The 9873-nt window shown below is 43.7% G+C and overlaps 1 long non-coding RNA gene across 1 annotated transcript; it reads right to left on the bottom strand.

Moving 5' to 3' along the window:
* Window positions 1–7959: 7959 nt before the first annotated feature.
* On the bottom strand, window positions 7960–9471 carry LOC132343383 (uncharacterized). The gene is made up of 2 exons (XR_009492215.1): window positions 9372–9471; window positions 7960–8260 (listed from the first exon to the last, which is right to left on the bottom strand). It is a non-coding gene; the product is annotated as an uncharacterized lncRNA (long non-coding RNA).
* Window positions 9472–9873: the final 402 nt, after the last annotated feature.

Raw genomic sequence — 9873 nt, 5'->3', positions numbered from 1 at the left:
AGTGACTGAATTGAACTGAACTGAACTGAATCCTAATATACATTGTAGCACTGTTTATAATCGCTAAGACATGGAAACAACCAAAACGTCCAATGACAGATGAATGGATAAAGAAGATGTCTATATATATACAGCAGAATATTACAATGGAATATTACTCAGCTATACCAAGGAACAAAATGAGTCATTTGGAGAAATGTTGATGGACCTAGAGTCTGACTTATTGAGTGAAGTAAGAAAGAGAAAAACAAATTTTGTTATCTGCTTTAACCATTTATATAATTTGTAAGAATGTTACTGTATTTCTACAGTATTTGTATGTTGCAATTTTAACGTGCCCTGATAGCCACTGTGATCTCCCTAAGTAATTCTACTGTCACATTTTAAAAGAGTTTTTCCTGAGCTACACACCCATGGTCATTCTTATTGAATTTAAGCATCCGCCCTGAATATTTCTGAATATGCAGAACCTTTGCTGGTTTAGTCTTTTTAAGACCTCCATCCATAAACACCCACCAGTTACCAACGATTTGCCTTAGGGGAGACAGGAGGGTCAGGGGGCTAGCTCCTGACTTCAGGTCCAGTTTAGCCTAAGGTGGGAGATACATCAATCAAACAATGACACAATTACATGTAAAAATCACATTCTAGATGTACTAGAGGGGTGCTTGGTGCTAGATGCTTGGTGCTCTGGAAGAGGGTAATGATCTTCCTGAGAAAGTAAATGAAAGTAAAGTTGTAGAATTGCATAAGCTTCCCTGGTGGCTCAGACACTAAAGAATCTGCCTGCAGCACAGGAGGCCTGGTCTCTGGGTCAGGGAGATCCCCTAGAGAAGGGAATGGCTACCCACTCCAGTATTCTTACCCAGAGAATTCCATGGACAGAGGAAAAGAGTTGGACATTATTGAGCAATTTTCATCATCATTTTGGGGCTTCCCTGGTGGCTCAGATGGTAAAGAATCTGCCTACAATGCAGGAGACCTGGGTTTGATCCCTGGTTCGGGAAGATACCCTGGAGAAGGGAATGGCTACCCACTCCAGTATTCTTGCCTGGAAAGTTCCAAGGACAGGGGAGCCTTGTGGGCTACAGTTCATGGGGTCACAACAAGTTGGACACCACTGAGCAACTAACACTTCCATTGTAGCACTGCTGGCTGGATTGTATTTCTTTGAATTAATTCTACAAAGGATAAAGTGGGGAAAGAAGGGTGAGAATGCTTAGAATCTTGAGGCCACAGATCATCATCATCTAATCCCCCTGCTGCCTGTAAACATACATGACATGTGAACACAGCTGCTTTCCCCTTTAAAGCTTCCATCATGTTGTTCTACAATAAGGGTGCGTCAAAGAACAATTTTGCTGGCTACTTTATTGGTTGAGTTAACACAACAAATACCATAAATCCAGTAATTACTAATTGTCTCCTCCATTATCAGGGAAGAAATGAATCATAAACCTTTTATTACTTTAACAGTGGACTGCAGGAAGGATTAATCTCCCAGAGAGGCATTTTTCATCTTTACCTGGTGCCAGCTCCCTCTCCACACTCATCCTTACCTCCATGGGCTTCCTGCTTAATGCTCTGCCGTGGCTCCTGTTGGGATCAGGATGTCTTGAACTATCTGTGAGCATTGGCAACTGGTGATAAATCTCTGTATCCTTTGGTGACTTAGCAATTACTCTCCTTCCCTCACTGGGAAGAGAATGAAACAGCGACCGTGGTAACCCAGAGTTCTTTCCCACTTGCTGTGAGCCAGCAGTGTAGGCTATTGCTCTGGGCATCCAAGACCAAGAGCAAGTCTTTAGAAATACTGCTTTGAGGCTGGCAAACTGTGCTTGAAAAGAACAGCTTGTCCCTAGCAAGAGAGCTTTGACCTGGGTATTGATTTTTCATGTGCAATGTCTTGGGTTTACTGTCTCTTACAGGTTACTATCTCCTATCAGGGTTCCCCTGATAGCTCAGCTGGTAAAGAATCTGCCTGCAGTGCAGGAGACCCTGGTTCAATTCCTGGGTTGGGAAGATCTGCTAGAGAAACAGTAGACTACCCCCAAGTATTCTTGGGCTTCCTTTATGGCTCAGCTGGTAAATAATCTGCCTGCAATGCCGGAGACCTGGGTTTGATCCCTGGGTTGGGAAGATACCCTGGAGAAGGGAAAGGCTACCCACTCCAGTTTTCTGGCCTGGAGAATTCTATGGACTGCACAGTTCATGGGGTCTCAAAGAGTCGGACACAACTGAGGTTTCACTTTCACAGATTAACGGACACAGTCAGATATCAAGAGCATGTGTGAAAAAAGCACCCCAAAGAAAGGGAGGATGCAGCCATCATCAGAGACAGACTGGAGCTGCAGCTGTTAAAGCATTTTCCTCCTGATGTCATAGGTGGGTCCCTGGTCACCATCCATCTTCACTCTTCTCTCCTGTGTCTACTTACTGTTACAGTTTCATCCACATTCAAGACAGCATGGCATGCTGCTGCTGCTAAGTTGCTTCAGTCGTGTCGGACTCTGTGTGACCCCATAGATGGCAGCCCATCAGGCTTCCCAGTTCCTGGGATTCTCCAGGCAAGAACACTGGAGTGGGTTGCCATTTCCCTCTCGGATGCATGAAAGTAAAAAGTGAAAGTGAAGTCGCTCAGTTGTGTCTGACTCTTAGCGACCCCATGGACTACAGCCTACCAGGCTCCTCCATCCATGGATTTTCAGGCAAGAGTACTGGAGTGGGGTGCCATTGCCTTCTCTGCAGCATGGCATAGCATGGCTTTTAAAGTCCAAGGCCCAAGACTCACTCCATAGACTTGGGCACATTATTGCCCTTTCTTTCTCATTCTTAAATTTTCTCAATCATAATGCAAGCTGGATAGTTTCTGCCTTATAGCAGAGGGCAGCTAAGCTCAAATACTTTGGCCATCTGATGCGAAGAGCCAACTCATTGAAAAAGACCCTGATGCTGGGAAAGATTGAAGGCCAAAGAAGGGCGCTGCAGAGGATGAGATGGTTAGATAGCATCACCAACTCAATGGACATGAATTTGAGCAAACTCCGGGAGACAGTGGCGGACAGAGGACCCTGGTGCGCTGCAGTCCATGGGGTTTCAAAGAGTCAAACATGACTCAGTGACTGAACAACGACAATGATAATAAGTATTATGAGTTCTGACTACAAGAGGTTCTGGAGCCTTGAAAATATTCACATGCAACCCTTCTCTGCTCTGATCTTGGCCTACTTACCCTGCATGTCCAGCACCACCTTCCTAAGAGATAATAGCTCACTCTTTGTTTGATAAACAATCACTCTTTGCACAGCTTACTGAAGCACCTTCTATGTGCCCACCTCTTATCTTGATCCATGGGTTACATCAATAAACAAGTTCTCTGCTTCTTGGGGGTAATGTGCTAATGGGAGAGACAGACAAAAATAGACATAATAGTGAAATAAAGCATACAAAAAGATGTGTGTGTTAGACGCTCAGTCATATCCAACTCTTTGCAATCCCATGGACTGTAGCCTGCCAGGCTTCTCTGTCCATGGAATTGAATTGTCCAGGTAAGAATACTGGAGTGGGCTGCTATTTCATTTTCCAGGGGATCTTCCTGACACAGGGATCAGACCCTATGGTGGAAGGTGATAAGAATTGTGATAAAAAATAAAATAAAATAGAGCAGCAATGGGTGTTAGGAAGTGCTCAGGATGGGGGGCAGGGTGAAGGAAGTTGCAATTTGAGCAGGAAGTTCTTGCAGGTCTCATTAGGGTGGCCTTCACTTACTGCATACCAGGCATATATGAGGCACTCCCAATAGTCCATTGAATGTCTGTATTTATCTAGACTTTACAGAGGTGGAAACCGAGACTTAAAAAAAAAAAAAAAAAAACTAATGCGCTTGATACTAATAGCAAGTGGTAACAACATTATTTAAATCTGTGCTCTTAACTGCTATTGTCATTTCATCAAATAAATTTAATATATAGTCTACTCTGTCAGCTCCCATGATAGGTTTTTTTAGGAGTTTAACAGGCAGTAAGAAGTAGTCACATGGTCTCAAAGATGTTAAAATCTCAATATCTGTAAAGTAATAATAATCATAGACCTGAATGACTGTAGATGCCCTGGAACAGAAACTCATTGATGGAGAAGTAAAAGGCATTAGAAGAGTAACAGAAGTGAACCAGTCAGTTTATTACTGGATCCGTAATGCTCTGAATTGCCAGAAACTTCTGTGGGGTGTTGCTACCATTTTATGCCATCACAGCCCTGCCCATAATACACATTTGTTCAGCACATTTAATACCGAGGAAGAACATAGCATTCCACAGTTTACAACAGTATATTAAAGGCTTCCTAAATGCCAATAGCAAAGAAATTGCCTTAACATTGTTTAAGCCAGCATCTCCCAAATTTGTTTGAGAGAATTCTTTTTTGCACAGATTCATAATGAAAATAATAGTCCACAGAGACAAGTTTAGGGAAATGCTACTCTAGGGAAATAAGACTTTCTATCCCTTGACTCTTAAAAGGAACATGTGCAAGTTCTCACTGTCATGTTTACGTAAGTACATATTGGTGTGTATGCTAAGTCATTTCAGTCATGTCTGACTCTTTGTGACCCTATGGACTGTGTATCCCGCTAACTCATCTGTTCATGGGGTCCTCCAGGCAACTATACTGGGGTGGGCTGCCATGCCCTTCTCTAGGGGTTCTTCCCACCCAGGCAGCAAACCCTCGTCTCTTATGTTTCTTGCATTGGCAGGCAGGTTCTTTACCACCAGAACCACCTGGGAAGCCCACGTATTGGAAGAAGGATTTTAGTAGAAATAGGGATATATTTGGAATCAAGAAGCCTAAGGTTCAGTTTCTATCCTTGTGATACTGAGCTTGTCACTGAACATTTTCTGAGATCTGGATTTCTCACCCATGAAATTTTGTAGAGAAATTGGATGCTATAATGGATCAGACACTTCTGAGAAAGTGCTTTGCCTGGAGAACCACTGATAAGTAGAGTTTGAATGTGAACTTATGATCTCCCTCTGCTCAGATATCATCAAAAACAGTCAAGAATATAACTTTTCAATGTTCTGCATTAAGAGAGCCAGAAAAAAAGTTCCTTAATGCTGAAAGGAATAACTTATTTTTTACGACAATAAATAAATTGTTGAGGATACAGAAGTCTCTCCCCTAGTCAGTTGCCCCTCTATCAGTTACACAAGGTAACACCCCAACTTCCCAAAGGACTTGCTAATGATCCTGAAAGGATACAGGAAAAGAGAAAAGCATGAGATTTTGAAAACTTGATAGAATACAGCATACAGTAGATTATGGACTCATTTGCTTCCCTCAGAGCTCAGTTGGTAAAGAATCTGCCTGCAATGCAAGAGACCCCAGTTCGATTCCTGGGTTGGGAAAATCCCCTGGAGAAGGGAGAGGCTACCCACTCCTGGAGAATTTCATGGACTGTATAGTCCATGGCATGGCAAAGAGTTGGACACGACTGAGCGACTTTCACTTTTCACTTTATATCATGGTGAAAACTGGTTCTGCACTATTGTTCATGCTATGAAAAAGTGGCTTATTTTAAATTACAATAGACACAAAAGCAGACATGAAAATAAGTGTACTTAAGACTTTGGCTCTGGTTATGAATACAATTTTCCTTTTGCATTAAAGAAGAGATTAGAGATTTTTTCCCCCCAGCATTCTTTTCTGTAGAGAAAAGGCCCCTAATCCTGGAAAAAAACAAAAAACTTAGATAACTTCTGATATCATCAAAATATAGATTGAAAAATGTCTTAGTTCCTTTGATGCAACAAAATACCACACACTGGCTTATAAACAACATAAATTCATTTCTCATAGTTCTGGAGACTGGAAGTCTAAGGTCAAGGCACCTGAAGATTAGGAGAAGACTCTTGAGAGTCCCTTGGACTGCAAGGAGATCCAACCAGTCCATTCTGAAGGAGATCAGCCCTGGGTGTTCTTTGGAAGGAATGATGCTAAAGCTGAAACTCCAGCACTTTGGCCACCTGATGGGAAGAGTTGACTCATTGGAAAAGACTCTGATGCTGGGAGGGATTGGGGGCTAGAGGAAAAGGGGACGACGGAGGATGAGATGGCTGGATGGCATCACTGACTCGATGGATGTGAGTCTGAGTGAACTCCGGGAGTTGGTGATGGACAGGGAGGCCTGGCGTGCTGTGATTCACGGGGTCACAAAGAGTCGGACATGACTGAGCGACTGATCTGATCTGAGGAGTCACTTCCTGGTTTGTACCATCTTTTCGCTGTGCCCTCACATGATAGAAAGAGCAAGCGAGTTCTCTGTGAGCTCTTATAAAGGCATGGATCCCATTCATGAGAACTCTGACCTCATGACATCATCTCTCAAAGTCCCCACCTCTTACACCATCTCATTAGGGATTTTGATTCCATATATGAATTTGGGGTGAGACACAACTGATCTATTACAGTAATAAGTTTTCTACTGGTCATTAGGAACACATGTAAATCATCTTCAATTACCCTCTGATTCCGTGGTTTCTGAATCCAGGACTAAAATGCTGACTCCAAAAGGAAAAGCCAGTTTGACAAGGACACTCTCTACCAGGTTCCTTCAGAAAGGATTTCAAGCAGACAGGTTGTTGTTGCTGTTTAGTTGCTAAGTCATGCCCGACTCTTTGCGACCCCATGGACTGTGGCATGCCAGGCCTTCCTGTCCCTCACTATCTCCTGCAGTTTGCCCAAGTTCATGTCCATGACAAGGACAGGTTAGAACCACTCAATTAAATGGAAGAGTTGGTTTTCCCCCAAGCTCATTCTCAGGCAAACTTCCACCCAAAGTTTTAGTTTCAGCTCACATATCTTCCCTGTAACACTTTCCAGATCCATCCATACAGAACTGGCCACTTGCTCTCCTGCTCAAACATGTTTCTTCTATTTGCCTTTCTCACACCGGTTCACTCTGTTCTTTTTTTTTTTAATTTTATTTTATTTTTAAACTTTACATAATTGTATTAGTTTTGCCAAATATCAAAATGAATCCGCCACAGGTATACATGTGTTCCCCATCCTGAACCCTCCTCCCTCCTCGCTCCCCATACCATCCCTCTGGGTCGTCCCAGTGCACTAGCCCCAAGCATCCAGTATCGTGTATCGAACCTGGACTGGCAACTCGTTTCTTACATGATATTTTACATGTTTCAATGTCATTCTCCCAAATCTTCCCACCCTCTCCCTCTCCCACAGAGTCCATAAGACTGTTCTATACATCAGTGTCTCTTTTGCTGTCTCGTACACTCTGTTCTGTGTACTCAGATATCTGTCCCCTCTGGCTCTGAAACTTCCACCAGGGCAAAGACTGTTTCTGGTCCATCTCTTTATCCCTCTTCCCTGGATTGGTGCCTGCCCTCATCTGAGAACCAACATCTACCAGCTCTCGGTCTTCAGCAAATGACTTTACCTCTTTGTGCCTTGGCTTCCTCAACTACAAAAGTCAGAATAATACCAGTAGCTTCCCCAGAGAGCTGTGGTGAGAGTTAAATGCTATTCTTCTTAAAATGTCCATGGAAAGCAAGATCCATTCTTGTTCCTGAGCCTCAATGACTTTATTCCACATCCAAGAATGGTTACAGTGAGTTCGCGGTCTGGGGATTTGAGTTTTGTAAAGATATATTCCCCCTGGGGTGTTCAGAAATGAATGAGGCATGATCCACCTTACCACCTGGCATCTCCTTGTCTGGGGGGCCCGGCGCTGACAGCAGAATGGCCCAATGGCTGGGCAGAAGTTCATGAGCAAAACAGCAATAAAGGTCTCTCGACTGTCACAGCTGCACCCCGAAAAAAGTTAATTAAAGGATTTTTTTGCGCATGTCTTCAAATCAAAGAGGGCATGGATGAAGAAATCTGCAGAAATTATCTAAGGCTGCTTCAGCCTTAGCATTTATTATTCAACACCTCACTCTTTGCCCTTATTATAAATATTTAATCACTGCACAACTGTAAGTGGCTGGGTCTTCCAAGAGGACCTGGGAGCATTAAGGGGAAGCAGGAGGCGGTGGGAGGGCGGTGGCGAGAGAGGAATATAAGGACAGGAAGCCTCCAGGCTGTGTCGAGGTGAGGCAGGGCCTTGAGGGGGTGTGAAGGACACTGCAGAACTGGGCTTTGAAAGCATGTTATCAAGGACTTGAGCATTTTGCTTTGGATGTATCCACTGGAGTTCAAAGTCACCTCCACCCTCCACTGCTTCACAGCCACTGTCAAGGGTGCCCTTGAAAAACAAGCAGAACATGTTCTCAATGAAAGTGAACTCCTAGCAGTGAGAGGTGCTATCCATGTCCACGCCTTTTGTCTGCTTTCTTTCTCTCTCTGTCTCTCTTTCACACACACACACACACACACACACAGAGCCAGAAAGCTTGGCAAGCTTGTGAGCTATCAATAATGTATGTGCAGCATTGCATCCACCCCCAGGCCAGGAGACTGTGTGGGGAGAAAGGACTTGTGTTACTCCTGGGCCTTGATGAGGTCACGTCTGCAGTCAGCAGGTTGGGGGAAGACTGCGTGTTTGTGCTCAGTCATGTCCGACTCTTTGTGGCCCCATGCACTGTAGCTCTCCGGCCTTTTCTGTCCGTGGAATTTTTCAGGCAAGAATCCTGGAGTGGGTTACCATTTCCCACTCCAGGGCACTTTCTCGATCCAGGATTGAACTCTTGTGTCTTACATCTGAATTGGGAGGTGCGTTCTTAACCACTGAACTACTTGGGAAGTCCTGGGGCAAGACTCCTTATGTGAAATGGGTGTGAGTTTGCTCAGATAGCTGAGCATCATAGAAACATGTAACACTCATATAACACTCACCACCATGTTTTTGGTTGAGCTGTAGCCCCTACAGATCTGTATGCTGAAATCTTAACCCTGGGGTTAATGTGACCTTATTAACCCCGAATGTGACCTTATTCAGAAATAGAGTTGTAGGATTTGTAATCAGTTAAATGAGAATGCTGCCATCCTGAAGCAGGGTGAGCGCAAATCCAGTATATGTGAAGTGGTCTTATAAAAGGGAGAAATTTGGACACAGAGAGGCAGACGGGGAGGAGCCACATGAGGATGGAAGTAGACACCGAGCAATATTTCTGGAAACTAAGGGATGCCTAAGATTGCCAGCAGACCAGCTGAGAGTCAGGAGAGAGATACAGAGCAGAGACTGCCTCACAGTTCTCAGAAGGAATCGACCCTGATGACCCACCGTCAGACTTCTGGCCTCTAGAACTGTGGGAAGAAATTCCTCCTGTTGATGTCACCCAGCCTGTGGGGATTTGTTATGGCAGCTATAGCAAACAGATTCACCAAGGCAGGAATTTTTAAGGTTAGTTACTCACCAGAATCTTGGCAGCATCACTCTGCAAGGAGGTACCCTTCCAGCTCTCTGTGTCTCCAATTCCTCTGCCACACTGGTTCCTTTTTTTTTTTTTTTTTTTTGCTGTGAACATCAAATTTTACTTCATTTTATTTATTTATTTTACTTTAAGACTTTATTAGAGCTATAATCAAACCACAGACTGGAATGCCATAAAGTCAGAGTTCTCCAGAATGAGAGGACCAATAGATGTTTTGTTATATAAAAAATAAAATAACAGTTACATGTAACTATATTATGTAGTTAATATTTTGTTGTTGTTTAGTCGCTAAGTTGTGTCTGACTCTTTGCGACCCCATGGACTGCAGCACGCCAGGCTCCTCTGTTGTCCAATATCTCCCAGAGTTTGCTCAAATTCGTGTCCATTGTATTGGTGATGCCATCTGCCACCTCTTCCTCTGTTGCCTCCTTTTCCTTTTGCCTTCAGTTTTTCCCAACATCAGGGTCTTTTCCAGTGAATCAGG

The sequence above is a fragment of the Bos taurus genome, chromosome 21, assembly GCF_002263795.3.
Source record: "Bos taurus isolate L1 Dominette 01449 registration number 42190680 breed Hereford chromosome 21, ARS-UCD2.0, whole genome shotgun sequence".
Taxonomy (NCBI): Eukaryota; Metazoa; Chordata; class Mammalia; order Artiodactyla; family Bovidae; genus Bos; species Bos taurus.
This window is presented reverse-complemented; position numbering and strand designations above follow the sequence as displayed.